General features: G+C 41.7%; 1 long non-coding RNA gene across 1 annotated transcript in view; it reads right to left on the bottom strand.

Annotated features, from left to right (window-relative positions):
• The window catches only part of LOC144721034 (uncharacterized), a 44,372-nt gene extending 27,512 nt beyond the window's left edge, over positions 1 to 16,860 (bottom strand). The window contains exon 1 of the long non-coding RNA XR_013585831.1: positions 16,674 to 16,860. This is a non-coding gene — a long non-coding RNA (uncharacterized LOC144721034). The remainder of the gene's footprint in view (positions 1 to 16,673) is intronic.
• Between the last annotated feature and the right edge of the window lie 2,638 nt (positions 16,861 to 19,498).

Here is a 19,498-nt window from a genome sequence, read left to right as displayed (position 1 = left end):
CTTGGGATTAAACTGAGACACGGAAAGGGCAACATAGATGACAGTACATCTGCAGATTAAATATATCATTTCGATTTAATAAAAGTAAATGTGCTTGGACAGGACACGTAGCTGCAATGGACCGTAATCTGTGGGCGAGAATAACTACGGAATCACAGCCCAAATGAGTGCTGGAGCGACGAGATCGCCTTGCGTGCAGGTGCTGCGTGGATTGTTGCATCACTGACCTGTGAAAGATTGCAGCGACTTAGGAATGCCTTGAGTGGATTGACCATGGCTGGTGATGATGACACTATGCGTGTTTGCAGCAACTTATGCATTCACATAGATTCTCAGCTAACAAAAGACAGATTGTGTTTACAACACCAACTATCAAAAAGGCTGGCTTGCAATTAATACACTTAATCCAGTCATATACAACAACAACACTGAGTATTTGGCACCGAATGTCAACAAGGCCAAGAATGATTATTGGGGTTCTGTGCACCAGAGGAAAAAGCGTTAAATGATCACTAAGTACTCACACCTATGCATATATATTTAGAGATGATAGAGAAGGCATCTGTTTAAAGTTGCGTCAAATTACAGAATCCAGCTGAGCTAAATCAAGCTAGTAAGAGTAATCATGCTGTTTTTGCTAATTTCACAGCCGCTATATGAAGAAAAAATGACAATATTGAGTAATCTTCTTGGTTCATTCGGTAAAGTCACGTAGAAGGGAAATAATAAAAATACAACAATAAAATTATCACTACGTTTCGATTGCAACACAAGCAATCGTCATCAGGTGTGAAAACCACAGCAAGAAAATTTGATGATTATTGCTTGTGTTGCAATCGAAACGTCCTGAGAATTTTATTGTTTTATTTTTATTATTATATTTTTTCCCTTCCACGTGACTTGACCGAAAGAACCAAGAATATGAATCCCTGCAGTCACGAAAGCTTTAAATTGAAAAATTGCGTAATCTGTTTAAGCGTTGAAATAGTATTTTATACGTTTAAATTATTACGATTAGTAAAATGTACAGCTCTTTATTGTTCCACTCCGTATGTCGTATTGGTCAAGTGGGATATTTGCCCATACTGTACTTGAGTGCAGGTTGGTTAAGATGTGGTTCAGTTAGCACTTGCTACTGATGTTAGCGGTGGGCAGGAATACACCGAGGTTACCGGGTTCACACTGGAGAATGCTAACCCCTGCATCAATGCTCCAACCCTAGTTACTACAACATAAGTGACACATTTAGGGATGCTTCCATGATGTAATGAGTACACTGGACTTAAAATCCAGAGGTTACTGGTTTGATTTTCTGGCGTGTCAGCTGAAACGTTGGAAAAGTTTCTGAAATCTCCCTGCATCTGTCCATCCGGTAGAAATGTGTGACCAGTGTGGAAGAGTAGGCCAAATACCTTATAATGAAGCTCTCTAGAGCAGAGGCATGAGCGTGTAATAGCAAGGCTTGACTTGTACCTTTTCTAGTAGTAGTTTACATTTTCACACGTAACCTGCAAAGTATGTCTCAAGGTATCACCTGTTCATGATTAATTTCCCAAAGAACTGTAGGCATCCGTCCAACGTCTGTCAGTCATTAAAACATTAAGAACTGTGCTATCTAGCCCATTACTATCATTATTAGTCCACACAACAAATAACCTTGAAAAAAATGGTTCATTAGTATCGTTTTTATAATACATGGATAATTTTTTTTTAAGAACTAATTATACAAATAGAAAATGACATTCGGTAAGTATTCAATGTTTCTTCCTTCATTTCAGCATGTTAATTATCTTTGGAAATTTTCATTCCAACCCTAACTGTGTACACATTTATGTACAGAATTTCACATTTTTTTAAAATAAAAAAATACAAAACAACAACTGCATATATCTTGCAATATATCTTCTTGGTTCTTTCGGTAAAGTCACGTAGAAGGGAAGTAATAAAATAATAAAAATAAAACATAATAAAAAAACATAATAATTTTATTACTTCCCTTCTACGTGACTTTACCGAAAGAACCAAGAAGATGAATCCCTGCAGTCACGAAAGCTTTAAATCTTGCAATATAATCAACAAGATTAATTTCATCCTTGGAGAAGCCTGATGAAAGAGTGACTGTCTGCAGAAAAACAAAGTGGGCAATTATTTTGGTCTTGGTTGAAGGTCCTTTAATATGTCATTTAAAAAGAAACTCAGAAACGGAATACAAAAAAATGCATAGCCTGTTGCAACAAAAAAGGTGTGCTGCATGTTTATTTCAACATGCTTTTAAAACGACACCAAAATGACAATGACAAACTTCAATTGCCCATACTCATGAATCACTCCCGTATATCATAATAGCGTTCTGTTATAATACATTAGCATTTCATCATTGTGTTTTAAGACATTTGTTTGCTTTAATCACATGTTTGTTGATTTATTTCTCCACCGTAATATCAGTGCTTACATATTACGGATGACCTATTTTTCTGAAGATCACACATCTGAACTGGCTTTGCGCGGTGGTACAGTGTGTAGAGGCCTCAACACAGCAGCAAATTGACAAAAGGCATTACTTACTTTAGATTTTTTTTGTTATAAAAAAATATATAATAATATTATTTTTTTTCGTATGAAATTATGTTCATGAGCCGTTATGCCAATGTCGAGGTCTACGAGATATGAGCGGGCTTCAGGAGGGAGTTTGTATAATGTTGCTATCCCTCCATTGAAGGAGCGCAGATAAGTGGTTATTATATTGTCCATAGTTTGGGTTGGATGGCCACAGTGTGATTGTGGCTTGCCTTAAATTTCCCATTCATTAATGAGATGTGCGCATCAGCCTGTTGATGTTCTGATGTGGTTGATGGTCCACCATTGTCTTTGCGGAGGAAATGTCAAAGCCAGGAGGTGAGATATTTTGGGTCTCGATTGAGGTGTTTATTCTGGACATCCGCGTTGGTCCCACTCTGTTAGCCAGCAATATTCCTGATCTAGGTGATATTCTAGGATGGTGATAACGTGATCCCAGAAGGGGGATCGGAATTTGGGTCGGTGGTGAGACACATTGTAGAGGTCTTGGCTGTTATTTAATCATGCATGATGAAATACTATATATAGCACAATAGAAAGTAATATTTCTATTGTTCTTTATATTATTTGACTGATTCTGTGAACTACAATGCATTGAAATATGGTAGTAAAAGTTGGAGAATGCTTTATATTATAAACATATTTTACGTACGGAATTAAATATAGTATACGAGAGTGTTTTAATATTTTAATGAATATCAGATAGGCAGATACACTCAGTAACATAGCCGCTGGCAACGTGTTTTTACGTGGCTGAGGATAGGATGTTTGCAGTGAGTCTCAACGACATCATAGTGATCCAAAAAAACGAATCTTGCCAGTCTGCATTGGAAACCAGTCAGAAAAAAATGTATTTAAGTCTCAGCCTCGTGCCGTTGAGTTAGTGAACCAACATGGAAAGAAAAGTGTGAAGACACATTGAAATTGCGTACACGTTACTTATCACACAGTAACTGAGTGATAGGAAGACTTCTGGAAGACTTTGCTGTTTTTTCCTGGATGTTCTGTTGCCCGTAGTCACTTTAAGATGATCTTTGTTCTTGTTTTTGTTTGTTGCGGTTGCACCCGAGCCAAGAGCCACATGGCTCACAGGGCTACACCTAATAAATGAAACTGAAAAAACTGAAAAATCTGTTATTCTAGGACTCAGGCCTGGGTAAAATATTAATATTTAAGAATGATAATTGGCAGCAGAGGTTGGCAATGGTGGTGGTGGAGTGGTTTGCACACTGCCCCATGAGCCGTTGACCTGTCGGTTCATTGCTGAATGATGACATCTCCATATCTGTCACTCATGAGAGTTGTTTGGCCATACTCCACCAGAGTGCAGCTTAGGTAGGGTAAGCCCAGGACCAGTTCAGATAGTATAGCACTGATGTTAACCATGGCCAATAACGCAACTCAAGCTGTCAATTCATAGTGCAATGCCACTGCTCTACCCTGATCCACATATTATCCTGGACTATAGGCTACACGTATATTTAGGCACCCCTAGAGGGGTTGCCATTGGGCTTACCATTACACAGCCTGCCAGCTGACGACTGTGGTTCCTTGCTCTGGCTGCAGGTTCACCAAGCCGCGATGAACGGGGCTTGTTCATAATATTCTTGGGTTTTTTCGGTAAAGTCACGTAGGTAAAAATTTTAAATTAATAAAAGTAAAATAAAAATAAAATAATCTAATGCAATAAAATAATATATTTTTATTTTTTACCTACGTGACTTTACCGAAAAAAAACAAGAATATGAATCCTTGCAGTCACGAAAGCTTCAAATCTAGAACTTGTTCATAATGTTCCATGGCTTATTGGAGAAAGCACCAGAGAAGGCCCCTGAAGAGTCGGTCCCTGTTACAGGATAAACCTTGCACAATGATTCATTCAGGCCACCGTTGTTCATAATACGAGTGGCTTAAATTGGTGCGGATCCTTAAGACACATTACAGCTGGGACATTTCATTTCACTGGTGAGAAGCATATTTGCCTATGGGGTAGAATGCATGGAGGAAGGAGAGGCCTGACATATATTAGTTACTAGCTTATTTCAAACTAATTTGTTCTAATGTTGGTTTAACAGCAGATAATGAAGGTAAGCGGGTATTCAAAAGTCTAATGAATATAATATGATGCGCCACAGATGACCAATGCTAAAACGGAAGCTCTCATGGGCAAAAGTCCATTCTCAGTATAGACTGCAGGTTCAGTGCATCTCCTAAACTCTGAAGCTGGCAAGAAGTGTGCGTCGTGCGAGTCTTCATTGATCCCAAGCTCGTGTTTCCCTCCCGCATATCTAATCTCTGCTACATCTCCCACATCTGCCACTTCCTTACCCCATTCACTGGTGTAACCATTATTCATGCCTTCATCACCTCATCACCTCGAGCTCCGCTGCGTCGAGGGGCCGGAGGGGGCTAATCCCCACCGCCGAAGGCTCAACATCTCTTCTAAATTATTATAGTCGAGTAAAAAAAAAATGTCGTACAATATTTAACACCGGTGGCAATTACGTATGCACGTTCAACTTCTTTTTCACCGTACGGAGGCAACCGTGCTCATCAGAGGTGCGGGGAATTAAGCGGTGGCTGTCGGTACTCTTCCCTCGTATACTTAGGGGGTGAGAGCTATAGCAGGATGCGTGATACACAAAGTCACTCATCGTATGTACTTGCCCCAAATGGTTTTTGTAACCTCACCTTTAAACAAGGTCACGCGAGAGGGTCAATCACCTCTCGCCTTGACTTCCTTTTACAGTCTCGCCAAATCCCTCCTCTCTAAAGTGAGCTAAACAATTATCTACAATGCTGCCATCACTGAAAAAAAAAGATCAAATTACACCAACCGTCATATCCTTTACACGTGCTGTCAATCCGATGCCAAATTGGCAACAAGATCACCTTCACCATATTGAATATTTTGCATGGAGTTGACGCGGCCTGCCTCAGGTATGAATATACGGCACCTCCCTTAATATTTTTGCGGGGGGGGGGGGGAAGATACGTTCCTGGAGAATAGCACGAATATTGATGCTTAAAGCTTATGGGAAAGTTCGGTTCGGGGCATAAACATATATTACTGTAAATGTCTACCGATTTTCACGTAATGTCTTATATGTATGTAGAACTTCTTTCTCACCATAGGTAGCCAACCGTGCTAATCGGAGGTGCGGGGGGAGGACAACAAACTTAAACACAAAAAGCAGTTCTAAAGAAGTGAGTTTTCAATTTCGATCTAAAAGTTGCATGGCTCCAATGGCTTCCGAATATCGGAAGGAAGAGCGTTCCAGACGTCTGCAGAAGAGCATTTTGAGATGCAGCTCCATTTATACAATGTACATTACTTGCATGCTGAAATGCATAGACATGCTAACATCAGGCACATATGTTGGCATGCCTTCCATCGCACCTCTGATTAGCACAGTTGGCTACGTATCACGAAGTTCAACATACGTACATGTACATGGGGTCTGTGGATACTACCATTGATTCCTTTTAGATTATTATTACTGCATTTCTGTGTGTATTGCACTGGTATATTTAATGTTTGCATGATTTGCATATGGACATAAAGTATACGCATGCTGCGATGCATTAAATGAAAACATCTACATAATGTGACATCATGAGCATGTTGCGGACAGCGCGGATAGCAAATAATTGACTCTTTTACATTTTTATTTTTAAACAAAGGATTAAAATCAATGGCCTAATATAAGGCCATTAATGACCAGACAACATAGGAGACCATGACATGTTCAATAAAGCAGATGCCTGCCAAAAATCAATGTTAGAAAAAAACTGAATAAAATAATATTAAATTGCCTGCATTTGAATTCTGAGCATTTTAATGTGTGTATGAATTCACAGGTACAGTATAAACCACGGCTTGACATCCACTTTTATAATAGCTTTTTTTTCATTTTCACGTTAATTTATTTCCATTTATTGTCTCCATAGCCCCCGATAATCTATTTAAATGATAAATATAAAACACATTATCCTTAAAACAGTAAAATCTGTAATTTGACAGCACACAAAGCTCAGCTAATTGCTGAGCCGATTGATAAAATATGCAGCTAATTGACAGTAAATTAAAGCAACCTTTTTTAAAAATGTAAAATTATGATTAGCTGTATGCAGCATTTCAGTGCTAAGCCATACATACATTTCTGGGGTTTTTTTAAAAGTACTATACCGAAGACAAATTAGTTCTTGTTAATTTACACAAATATAAAAATATACAGGACCCAATGTGATCCCATGTATGTGCATCACAAATTCTGTTAATAATCCATTTCACATCAAGATTCCACTTGCAATGATGCCTTACATCATCATGGGACCTCCTTTGCCAGTACCAAAATATGAGAATAGTTTTTTTCCCCTTTTTTCTGGCAACAAAAGAACCTTTTACAAGGAACACACTAATAATATATGCATCGTCTTTGAAACTGATTGGTCCACACCAGAGGCAGCTTTCTTTTGAGCCTCGTCTCAAACGATGTTAGACCAGAGGACTGACATCATGTTCCATAGTCCACAAAAGAAAACCCCATTCCACAGTCATATATAGTATTACAAAATAAGCAAACTATGGACATTCGCGTGATTTAATTTAATGCATTACTCATTAACCACAGGACAGATTATTAGGTATGATGCAATGGACCAAGTCACTATATATACACAAATAGGTTGAAATGTGTTTCAAATGTGGTCGTGTCAGCAACAAGTCAGCAACCCTTACACAGTGTCACAATGTGATGTGCCATAGGCAAAAGGATAATGAAGATGTTATTGTGTTTCCTCTTTTTTCTCATGTATAATACAAAAGTAATTAAGTCAAGTCATACATGAGTCTGACCCTGCCTGTGTATGTCTATTTATGCGTGGGATCAGATCTGTAATGCAGGAGAAACAAAGGATTGTATTCTACGTTGGCTATTTCTGTCACTTCGTTGCATTTATTTCCACAGCCATTTTGTTACCTTGTAGTGTAGCACAGTACAAACTGCACCCACCATGGAATAAATAATTTATGGAATGTAACAAAAAAAATCGTATTATTATATTTCACAAATTTAAGTCGGGTACCTGTGATAATACGGGGCATATAGGTTAACGGAATTATCCCATCCCTCCTTAGCCATCACCGGCCTCTCGGCCAGTCTACCGACAGGACTCAGCCGAAACCCGATTCCATTTAGATATGTAGATGAGCTTTTGAACAGCTTAAAGCTTTTAAGTTGGCCCATTGCTAATAGCGTGCGGGTTATTACAAAAGCAAATTGCAGGGAATATAATGTGTAGCACAGAAGCATCGACCCTAAAAGGGGCTGGAAACTATTAAAAGAAGGGGAGGCTCCAGGCCAGACAGGCAGGAGAACAAATACAACTCACGCCTTCCAGTTGGTTCAGCTCTGAGAGCACACAGCAATGAGATTGAACAGCATAGCAGGGGTCAACTTGTCACAGGGCATTTAAAAATAGCTGGTTGCAGCTCTTTTCTTTCTAGTGCCCTCATAAAACGCACGCACACACACACACATGCACAAGCAGCCTACACTTTCACAGACTGAAAGAAATGGAGCCTGTGCCAATCGTCACATAATCTTGTGCTTTCACTTGGGAATTCTATCCTGGCTGATCTTGTCCCCCGCATGAGTCCACAGCGCAAACTTATTCCCATTAGACCCTGCCTTTTACTGCAATAGTTGGCCCAATGTGAGGTACTGGCAAATATTGCTCATTGGACCAATATTTTGCCAGATAAAATTGAAAAATTTTCATTTTTGAGATGCATTCGTTTGTAAAGTGTCGAAAATGAAAGCAATTTTACTTTTCATAAAATGGATATGGAATATTTATTTTGAATGAACATCGTGTTTCACTAAAGAAATTTTATCAATGCCCTTTCGTTGAAACTCAAACCATTAACCACGTTGATATTTTCCTTTCTTCATGCCATGTTTTACTTCCGTATATTACTGCATATTTTACAACTAAAGCATCCTTGTAAATCCTGTATTTAAAACACGACGTTACAAGTGTTGATAATGTATAAGCATGCCGATTTAGGTAATAAACATACAATAGCATACATGAATAACAGAAAAACTGATATTTTCCTGAAAATAACTGAAGCAATGTAAGTCTATGCATGAACATGAGCTGCATCATAGTAATCATAAACACATAAACTTCAGCAATATAACACATTCGGCACAAAATCAATATAATGTGTTTCAGTCATTCCGAGGCTTAAAAAGCCAATTATGTTTGTTTACAATGTGCCTTCACTGGGATATTATTTACCCTCCTACATGGTACAATAACATCAAAGCCTTTTCACAATAGATCCATTTCCGGGATATATTTCTAACTTTAATAGCTCGCACAAGCTTAGCCTACACTAATCCAATTTACAATGAGACTCAAAACACTGAAGAAGTTAATGAAGAAATTATACGATACTCCTGCGGTGAATATTCGTCTGATCTCCTGATGACATAAGATGGCACAACTTCTGTACCAAGTCCTGCCAAAATCTAATTAGCGTGCACATGTGTCCATTTTTGACACCTTTACCACAAGGTGTCATTGCTCCATCTACTGCATGCATTCCACATGCAATCCTAAATATTCAGCATGATCTCCTGAGCAAGTAGCATACATTTACAAGGGGCTGTGAAAAAGCTCGTCAAATATTTAGCTTATTTCTTGGTGTAATGCCCTCTGGTGTCATAGATCGCTGCAATAAGAAAGTAAATGAGAGTTAACGTAGATTATTTTACAGGTATAATTTTTTTTGCATGTCAATTTTTTTTACAAAGAGCACGGGGGCATTTGTGCATTATACAAAACCATCAACAGTTCCAAATTAATCGTTTTCCAGCCGATACGATTGTTTCATATGTATAATGCGTTTTCTCTAAATTTACAGATTGATTTAATACATTCAAATGTCTTACATGTTTTAGACACCGGTTGTGCTTATTTTAAATATACAAATACATACAAATGACGTAGATTAAGTTCCGACATTAGATGTTGATTTTCTCCGATGTTCAGTTTCCTGGTTTGACGTGTCCATGATGCACACCTTCCTTGAACTCATCTTTGCCGACCGAAGCCTCCCGCAGTGCACCAAGTGTTATGCAACACACACGTAAACTCGTTCTTAATGAAGCATGAGAAATGGTCTTTGGACATTGCTTCAATTCCTCTAACGTGAACATCCGAACCAATTTCAATATACAGTCGCAGTCCTATGCTTAAAAAATTACGAACAATAATATACGCAAACGTTAAATTGCTAAAGATGTTCCCTCAATCCCACTCAACCTTCTTTCCAATCCATCCAAATTGTGTAAAACCGTGAATGTGCACTCAGCATGTGGTATAACCACAAGGGGGTGCGTTAGATAGACGGAAACACACACACACACACTACCGTATAGCATGGGGGTTTAGGCCCACGCCTGCATATTGCACATTCGTTTGTTGTGGTAGTGATGATGCAGGCTTGCGTCTCAAGGCGCATTGCGGAAGACACGCAGGCATTCGCAAGTCTGCATGCACATGGGCACCAGGGAAGTGACAAACACGAATGATCACATGGAGAGAGAGACACAGCCACACACACAGCTGAGGCTTCAGCTGAGGCTGCTGCCAGGTCGTGGCTTCATTTTGTCAGGCAAAACTTAAGCCATCAAAAAAGCGTTTTTGCCTAAGTAAGGTGAGATCTCGGGAAGGATGGGTCACATGTGAAAAGCAGCATGTGAGAATGCTAATGGGTTTGTCGAGATTCTTGCCAGGTTCATGCAGGTCTGGGCGAAGTGGAGTCATGTAAATCATCATCATCAGCAGCCATGTTCAATCAACTGCTGGAAGAAAGCCTCCCCCAATTCGCCACCATCAATCATGATCCTCCGATGTCACGTCCACGTAAAAATCCTGCTCCACTCTAAACCACGTGATAGCTCCATCTCTTGTACAGCATCCTGAGATACGGTTGCATGCATACTCTTTACAGTCCCCTGTTGCAATTGCATATAATGTAAGTAATTGCATTTGCTTGTCAATGCACTCACGAATCATGTGGTGCATTCAGGCCGGTTCAGTTTAAACAACAAATGGCAGAATCAATCTTTCCTCAGTGAGAAAAGCAGAGAGAGAAATGAAAAAACAAGCGGGAAAATAAAACTGTCTCGGGCTTATTTATGAAGTTTAAAAGACGGAGGACAATAAAAAGCACTTGGAAGAGAAAGGAGACAAATTCGGTTGTAAAAAATACAATTAAACAAAGTGAAGGCAACTTCTTGGTTCTTTCGGTAAAGTCACGTGGAAGGGAAATAATAAAATAATAAAAATAAAAAACGCAAGCAGCCGTCCTCAGGTTGTTCACGTTAGAGGAATTGAAGCAATGTCCAAAGACCATTTCTCATGCTTCATTAAGAACGAGTTTACGTGTCTTTTCGATTTAAAGCTTTCGTGACTGCAGGGATTCATCTTCTCCCATTCAGACGCTGTCTTTCCGACAGACCTGTTCTTCACCTGAGGACGGCTGCTTGCGTTGTGGCCGAAACGTCGTGAGAATTATTTTATTGTTTTATTTTTATTATTTTATTATTTCCCTTCTACGTGACTTTACCGAAAGAACCAAGAAGATGAATCCCTGCAGTCACGAAAGCTTTAAATTGAAAGTGAAGGCAACCAAATGCATATTTTAATAGCAATCGACTCGTGGTCTGGAGTCAATGCAAGTGTTTGCTATTAGCTACAGTGCTTAAATTAACAGAAGAGGGGCCGTCCATAAATGACGTCACGCGATTTTGGACGATTTTTGACCCCACCCCCCTCGTCACACGGCGTCACAAAAAGTCAGACACCCCTCAAATATGACGTCACAAAGCTCTGCCCCCCCCCCCCCCAAATATAAAACATGCTTCAAATCGCGTTAAACTATTGGCATTGTAGTGTGCATTTAATGTGGCGCTGCACTCTGGTGTTGTATGAGAAAATATGTATTAAAAAGTCTATTTAATTGAGTAGAACGTGTTGTCTATATTTATTTAAAGTTGCGCATTTTGATGTGACGTCATATTTCTCAACCCCCCCCCCCCATCGTCACACATCGTCACAAATGTCTGACCCCCCCTAGGTGCGTGACGTCATTTATGGACGGCCCCAGAGATTCAAACAAAGCACGATGTTAACAAGATAATGGATACTTCCCGATGACGGATGGTCACTACATGAGTATGACTACAATGATTGTGTCAATGAAAAGTATGATATGCGTCATATATATGTTATAGAGCGGTAATTGTAGCGGTCCGTGCGCTGTGCTACGAACCTGACGACACGGGTTCGATTCCCGCTCACGGCCAACACCAGTGACGATTATCTGAACCGGTCCTGGGTCTCCCGTAGGTCGACTCAGCCTCAAATTGAGTATCTGGTGCGGTGTGTAAACATCGCCACGAGGGAGACAAAGGTGGCCGGACGTGATGGTGGCCACCCAAACCCTCGTGTGCCGTGTCGGCCTTACTAGGTGCTCGCAAACAGCACTTGCCCGTTAAGGCTATACGTGGGATCTTTGTCTTATAGGGATTGTGTGTGCGCGCTTCTGCACTGGTTTTGAATACAAGCATTGGTTAAGTTCAAAGAATCGGGCAGAAAGATGGTACGATTTGCACGCTTCGGATTAGGTTTTTTTGCTAACCTTTGAATGTTCTCACCAGCATTACGCACAAATAAATCCACTGACTCTACGATCCGCTACTGTGGCTATATACAAGCATGTGAAATCTGGGATCCGTGCAGTTACCGGAATAGATGGCAGCTGGTGCGGATGATGAGCTGCAAACTGATCAGCCTGCAGATCAACTCCATCAGGACCAATCAATAACAGCCCCACGTGAAGATAAACACACCATTACAGCCACACACACAAATGGTCACTGCCCGGAGATCTTGGCTAATGCTTTGCATTTTCATTTCATACTCAATCTGTTTCCCCCGAGCCCAAACACTGCGGTGTCAAAGAGGGGCAATGCTGCAACATGTCCGGAAGACAAACTTGACTTCTATTTAATGAAAAATAAGAATAGGCTTCACCCTTTCTGGAAATAAAACAGGTGTTAAGATGTTCAAACACCAAATAGGCACTTTCACAAGGCATCAAGTCCGCATTATCCACACATACTTGTGGCAAAACATGCAAACATACATGCTCTTATAATATATGTGCATTGTCTTTGAAACGGATTGGCCTACACCAGAGACGGCCTTCTTTATGGCATTGTCTTACCAGACCAGAGAACGTCAAAAGGCCAGCAGTACAAATACAATGCAAGCATCAGATAACACGTATACCCCAGGTCGAACAGTTATTAAAGGGCCCATAGATGTGACTTCTATTTGTTCGTTGGAGGAGGCATGCGAGCCGAAGGAGACGTTGGCGGGCAGCTGTCCTGGTAACAGGTAATTAACAATTAATAGCTCAGCTCCTCTACCTTTCTATTCCCATGGGATGCAATGTAATGCCAGCAAAGCCTACAAAGCCTTCTGCCATGTTGCTGAATGTCACGCCTTTAACCCCGCCAAAAACAGATCCTGGGATCCCAGCGCTGTTATGGACATAATCCAGAGGCAGATTCTCACTTAATTTCCCAGGCTGTGGCTCAGCACCACAAACGGAGGTGGCTGGAGCCTTACAAAAAATATAAATATAATATATGTAATAATATAGATAATTTCGGCAACAACAAAGAAGGAACAGAATCTTAATTATTTTTTTAGCTTATTTTTTTTAAGACTTCAGATGTAAAAAATAATATCCTCAGTCAAAGGGGTTAAAATGTATCTGGACTGTCTAATCACCTGACCTAACCTTTGCCAAAAAAAACTGTTTCTGAAAATGGCTATTGGTGATACTTTGCACTTAAACGCACATTACTATATTTATTTATTTCCCTTTGTAGGTCTGATTTGTTGTTGCATATGACACTTACATCAACATCGCGACGTTTAAAGTGTTGTGTTACGGAACGACTTTGTTCTACTCATTGATTTAAATAATTCCATACTATAGTGGTAATTTGTAAATGCACATTCTAACGTTTGATTTATTTTTCTTTTCACTTCATCGATTTAAAATTCATTTTATTTATTAATAACCGACAACTCAAGCAGATTTCCCCCCCCCCCCCCTTTATTTAGAGGGCATTTTAAAGAGATTCCAGCATCACCCTCTCACACTCAAGATCGCTAAACCGCTATCTTCGATATGGCTAACATTATCAGTTACAGCTATCGACCAGAGAAGCAATGAAACTCTGCACGTGCTTCACGATACCAAAAAGGGAATATAATGGACGGGGGGGGGTGGAAAAGACGGAAAAATCTAGAAACAACAATGCACAACACGTAAGTATCACCCTGTCCTTTAGCGAACCTGGCTGGGAAGAAAAAAAGACTTCAAATTTACACTAAATTATCCGACTGACCTCACCAGCAGGGGCAGTAATAGAATGAGATTTGTGCAAAGTAAGCTGGCTTCATTCTAATTAGGTGTCACGGGGAATGCTTCAGTGTCCACTGCCAGATTATGGCACATCTTCGTAATTTTTTTTTAGCAAATCCAGTTCCAAAATCTCCACATTTTCCAGTTACACCTCAAAATCTCTCTTTAAATTTACACGTCTTGCAAAGCAATGGGGTGTTCAGTTAGACACGGATGTTTATGTATTCTGCATCAACAGCAGGTGGCATAATGAAATGACTCTATGCTATAAAACGTTGAATAGCAAACGTGGTGGTTCGTTTTCCCCTGATGATCATAATGGTCAGATTAGAGATCCATTTGCTGTAAAAGAGCAATGTGAAAATATATTTTGGTTACTACCTTTCATTGTGCTCGTCAAAATAAGCCGTAGGATCCTACTTAAATTTGACTTGCCATTTTGTATTTAATCGATCGGTTACAGCCAGGATATTTTTATTTGCATCTCACCCTACCACACTGGCAAAAAAAATCTCACAAAAGCACAACGGCTCTGTATAAATGTTTCTTCAACAATAAACTCCACCATGACTCCATTTGACAATGTGGAGGTCAGAGGTGTATAGGTAGCCTTGATACCATGGGTTAAAACAAATTACCCATTAATAATAGGTTCTGTAATAACGTGTTGCCACATAACAATAAGCGAGGCTTGCTACTGCATCATTATAAGCAAATAACTTGTTTTCATGTCCGTTGATCATTATTTCATCATCTACCTACAAATTCCCAAATGCAGAACTAAATTACATGTCGTTCAGCTTTGAAAAAAAAACATTTCCCCACAGAATTCTTAACGCTTAACAGTTAAGTGACCGGGGCGTTTCAAAATAATCGTGCAACGGTCCTTTTTTTTCCATTTACTGCAATTTTGCATCACGGTCAGCATGATTCATGCATCATTTGCTTAAGCGAGTTTAAGCGATCTAACTGAACCATGCATTCAAGCTGTTGCGCCTGGCGTTGGCCCTGCAGCCGCTGTAATAACCACGCTGTGCTGGAAAACCGCGTGGACCCAATTCAGTTTCCGGCAACCAACAGATGCCCCCCCCCCCCCCATAGCTGAAGGGTGATTAGTGTCACGAGCACGCATACAAGTACCCGAGAGCCAAAGATAAGCTAATGACATTGCTCCGTAAACACACAAAAACAAGCCAACTCGTGCTGCTGCTATATGCGGGTCAAAAGGGAGGGGGGGGGCAAAAATGATCACAAATTAAATGGGCAAACATCAAAAGCAGTATTCTCCTGTAAATGGTTCATGAGACTCGGTGACACTTAACAGCATAATTTGAGCAATATTTCGTATTGGAATGCCACCAATCTCAAAATGAGCCTTCACTACATTTGTAACGCAATGTAATTCAGGAATTGAACATATGCCAAGTAAAGATCTCCACAACAGGATTAAAAGTGTTGGCATTTGGTTGTTTAGGTTGGCATCATGGAATGTGATGAATGGCTTAAGTGATAATTGGGCCATCTATCTCGTCACTCCATCCCTACTGTGCATGTAAATGTACACCTCCTAATTACATGCAGCACACACGCCCGCAAAACACAATTTGAGGCTGTTCTGTGAACTTACGCAATTATTTGAGTAAATCGATCAACATTATCATCTCAGTGAAACGAAGCACAACTGGCTTGCAACATCTGATTTACTCACTCTGTTGTGTGTGTGTGTGTACGTGCGTGTGTTTTTCCATTACCCAGAATGAAATAAGGTATTCCACCAAGAGCGAAGTTGACTCAATTATACTATTTCACATATCAGTCCATTTCCACAGCTGGTCTTGTTCATAGCATTCAGCTCTTGTTGATAAAAAAATTGCCTTCAACGCATCCGGCTATTTTCAATCTTAAACACAAATCACTTCGTGTGCGCGTGGGTACACGCGCAGTGTGTGTGGTGGATACGCAGTGCACAGCATCTATTTGCGAGTCCAAACTCTAAATGGTTGGAGTGTATTTAAATGTTTTGTCAGATATCCTAAGCTGTTTGTCGATGCTATACTTTGTCTCCATCGGACGGTGCTTTTACTACTTACTGTGCTATTTGTAAAAGCGGCTCTCTAAGCCTCCCCTAGTGCTCGTCTACAACGCAATATGTTATCCTTCCAGCACCTAATGCACACTGACAAATTAATTGCGTGCAGCCATATACCAAAGTGGTGCAACTAATGTATCCATTTAACCGTGTGCCAACACAGGTTAACATTTTCCCCATCCCCTGTTTTATTTATTTATTTAAATCTCTTGCAACGTCCCTAACAAGCTTACGCAGTAGCAGTTCAGCACTGGGGTGGTGGGAAGTGAAATTCATTTAGCAAAGAGTACGACGTGAACCGCATAGAATCTGTTCACAGACAACCTTAGCGCTTTACAAATCAACAGAAAACAACATGAGCGACCACGCAAACACATAAACACATGCACTCATCCACTTCGACGCATACACATGTTAACAACAACAACAAAACCAACAAGCTCAAAGCATCGGGCTGAATAAATAAAAAAAAGCAAGACTTACATTTACTCGTCTTCTCTAACTCACAAACGAGGCTTCCTGCAGATGTGCTGCGGTTGCTCATTTCACGCCTTATAAATTGGAATGTAATAATAACAATCAAGATGCCCGTTCCGGCGCGCCGTGGCTGCGACGTCGCATCCCAACGACTGTTGCTGCTGACTGCTGCTCGCTGCACGCTGCTCCTGCTGCTTGCGAGGGACATCTGCGGAGCGCTCCCCACGCAGCCTGGTGGGAGCAGCAGCGCCGCGCAGGCATCATCGATTTGAATTGTAAATCAGGGCACGCCTGCTCCTGGAGCTGCCCGCCTATCGTGCAGCGACGGCCACGGGGGCACGGGCTGCGCTGCGCTGGATTGAGATGGGGCTTTGGTTGGGGCAGGAACGGCCTTGGGGGTGAGTTGGCCAGTGGCTGGCCTCAGATGTGGTTGAGCTGCGAACAACCGTTTGCTTAACGAAGGGGGGGGGGTAGTTGAATTGGACTGGGAAAGGCTGTTCAAGGAATGGATTATTGGGGTTTTTGGGGGGGTGAATTGTTGGATGTTATTAAGGCCTTGGGAGCAGAGCTGGCGTCGCGTGGGCAGAATTGGGCAGAATCCATGTGTATGTAGTAGGTTCAACTGAGTCACAGACGTTAACTTTGGAGGCAACACATTTATTAACACCAACACACGGGGTAACTGCCCCTCAACGGAATAACAACCTATGGTGGTGACCACCAGGCTAACTACACTAATCACACCGTAACTAGATACAAAGGACCAGACCCCAGCTCGGGTCCCGGTCCACGTGTTGGAGACTCTGTAGGACGTAGAACGTAGACGAAGGTTTCTTCAGGATGAACAACAGCACCGCTGCCTCTGGGGGACCCGGCTTATATCCTCTGCGGCATGGCTGGCTGCGCCCTCGGCCACGACCACCTTCCAGAATCCTCGAGCAGGATCTCGACCCGGACCACGTGACCACCCCTAGCCCCCACTTGGGGCCCCTGTGTAGACCTAACCGGCCACATGACCTCTGGGGTCAACCAGAGTGCCACGGCCCTTAGTAACCCCATCTCCATGGCCGGAACTCCCACACCCTATCCTGTAGGGGTCGGCACTGCACGCCGAGCGTGGTGCAAACCCAGCGCTGTCGATCAGCGCTCACCGAGTCCATCTGGGACCAGTACTACATCAACATCATCGTGGTGCCCGCGATGTCGTTACACCGCACACCGTGCCTCTCTAGGGCCGGCACTGTACAGTGACATCCTGTGATCTCACTACACACATATATACACTCTACATGGGCATTTTCGTTATCTTCTATCATGTGCACCAACAGGTACGTGTGCACAGGCATGTCCACGTACACGTGCACCTCGTGCTCTCTTTTAGCCCCCCACCCCTCCCGATACGTTCCATTCATTGGCTACCACATTCTGATAAGCTCCCCCCCTCTCCTCCCCCTTAACTTGTATTTAAGAACTTGCATCTTGGAATTCCTGCCTCACTTGATACAGCAAATCTGGCTGTGATGGTCCCACCTGATGACGGAGACTTGTGTTGCCTCCGAAACGTCGTGATTTTTTTATTATTTTATTTTTTATTAATTTTAATTTCATTTTTTACCTACGTGACTTTACCGATAAAACTAAGAGTATGAATCCTTGCAGTCACGAAAGCTTCAAATCTAGAAATACTCTACAGTACTTGGCAGCGTTGGATGAACGTGGTAGGTAAAGGCTGAGCTGGGCAGAGCTCAGCCGTGCAGCGCTGCCTTGACCTGGACAAAGCGCTGCATTGGAATAATTGCTCGTAGGAGTGAACTTATATGCGAACATAGATAGCGTGTGATATCACATAAAAAAAGAACAAAGGCAGAGACTCACCATGCGTCTTGTGAACAGTGTGCTTCTTTTCAGGCAATGACGGTAGCCACTTACTAGGTTTTGAATTATGAGACTTCTGCAGCTCAGAGCCGTTGTGCCCTGCGCTGTACACATCTCACGCCAGACAATGGTCGTTGGCAGTGCCTGTGGGCTCCCTGTTCATGTCGCAAGGGTGCGAAACCCACACGTGCCAACTCATTAGTTCATGGGAGCTGGGGCTTGAGAGGGACAGGGGAGAAGAGAGAGAGAGCGTGTTTAATGTGTCGAGTGCGCCTGTATGTGTGTGTAACGGCACTTGCCCCAACAGTCTGCTAAGGCTATAAGGGGGATCTTTGTGTGTATGCACCGCACTATGAAGCTAAGCCACAAGAGTTTGATTCCCGCTCACGGCCAACACCGGTGACGATTATCTGAACCGGTCCTGGGCCTCCCCTAGGTCAACTCAGCCTCAAATTGAGTATCTGGTGCGGTGTGTAAACATCGCCAATGGGGAGACAAAGGCCACCCACCCCCTAGTGTGCCATGTTGGCCTTCATAGGTGCTCGCTAACAACACTTTCCCTCTCTATTGAAGTGCCTAACTTTGCACAACTGTTATGAATATTTACTTATTAGCCAAATGTTAAGAATATAATGTACTCTGTATACGTATAGCATATACCGTAATGCTGGTTGAACATTCACCTACTTTCTATTAAAAAAATTACTCTGTTATCTCTTTATCCGATACTCGCAATATAGTCACACAATGTATCCGCACACGTGCAAAGCAATAGAAGCGTATACTGAATGTTAGCTGCGCGTATAAAACACATTCCTGCGGAGGAGCTGGTAGGAACGTTGGGTTGCTCGGTCAATGGCCAGGGTCAACGGCGGCGTGGTGTATTCCGCAAATATGCCCGACTGTGAGGTTGGGCACAAGCCAGCGTGAGTACGTTAAACGTTGAGTTTTATAAG

Source organism: Lampetra planeri, chromosome 10 (genome assembly GCF_965212315.1).
Source record: "Lampetra planeri chromosome 10, kcLamPlan1.2.h2, whole genome shotgun sequence".
In the NCBI taxonomy this organism is placed as follows: Eukaryota; Metazoa; Chordata; class Hyperoartia; order Petromyzontiformes; family Petromyzontidae; genus Lampetra; species Lampetra planeri.
This window is presented reverse-complemented; position numbering and strand designations above follow the sequence as displayed.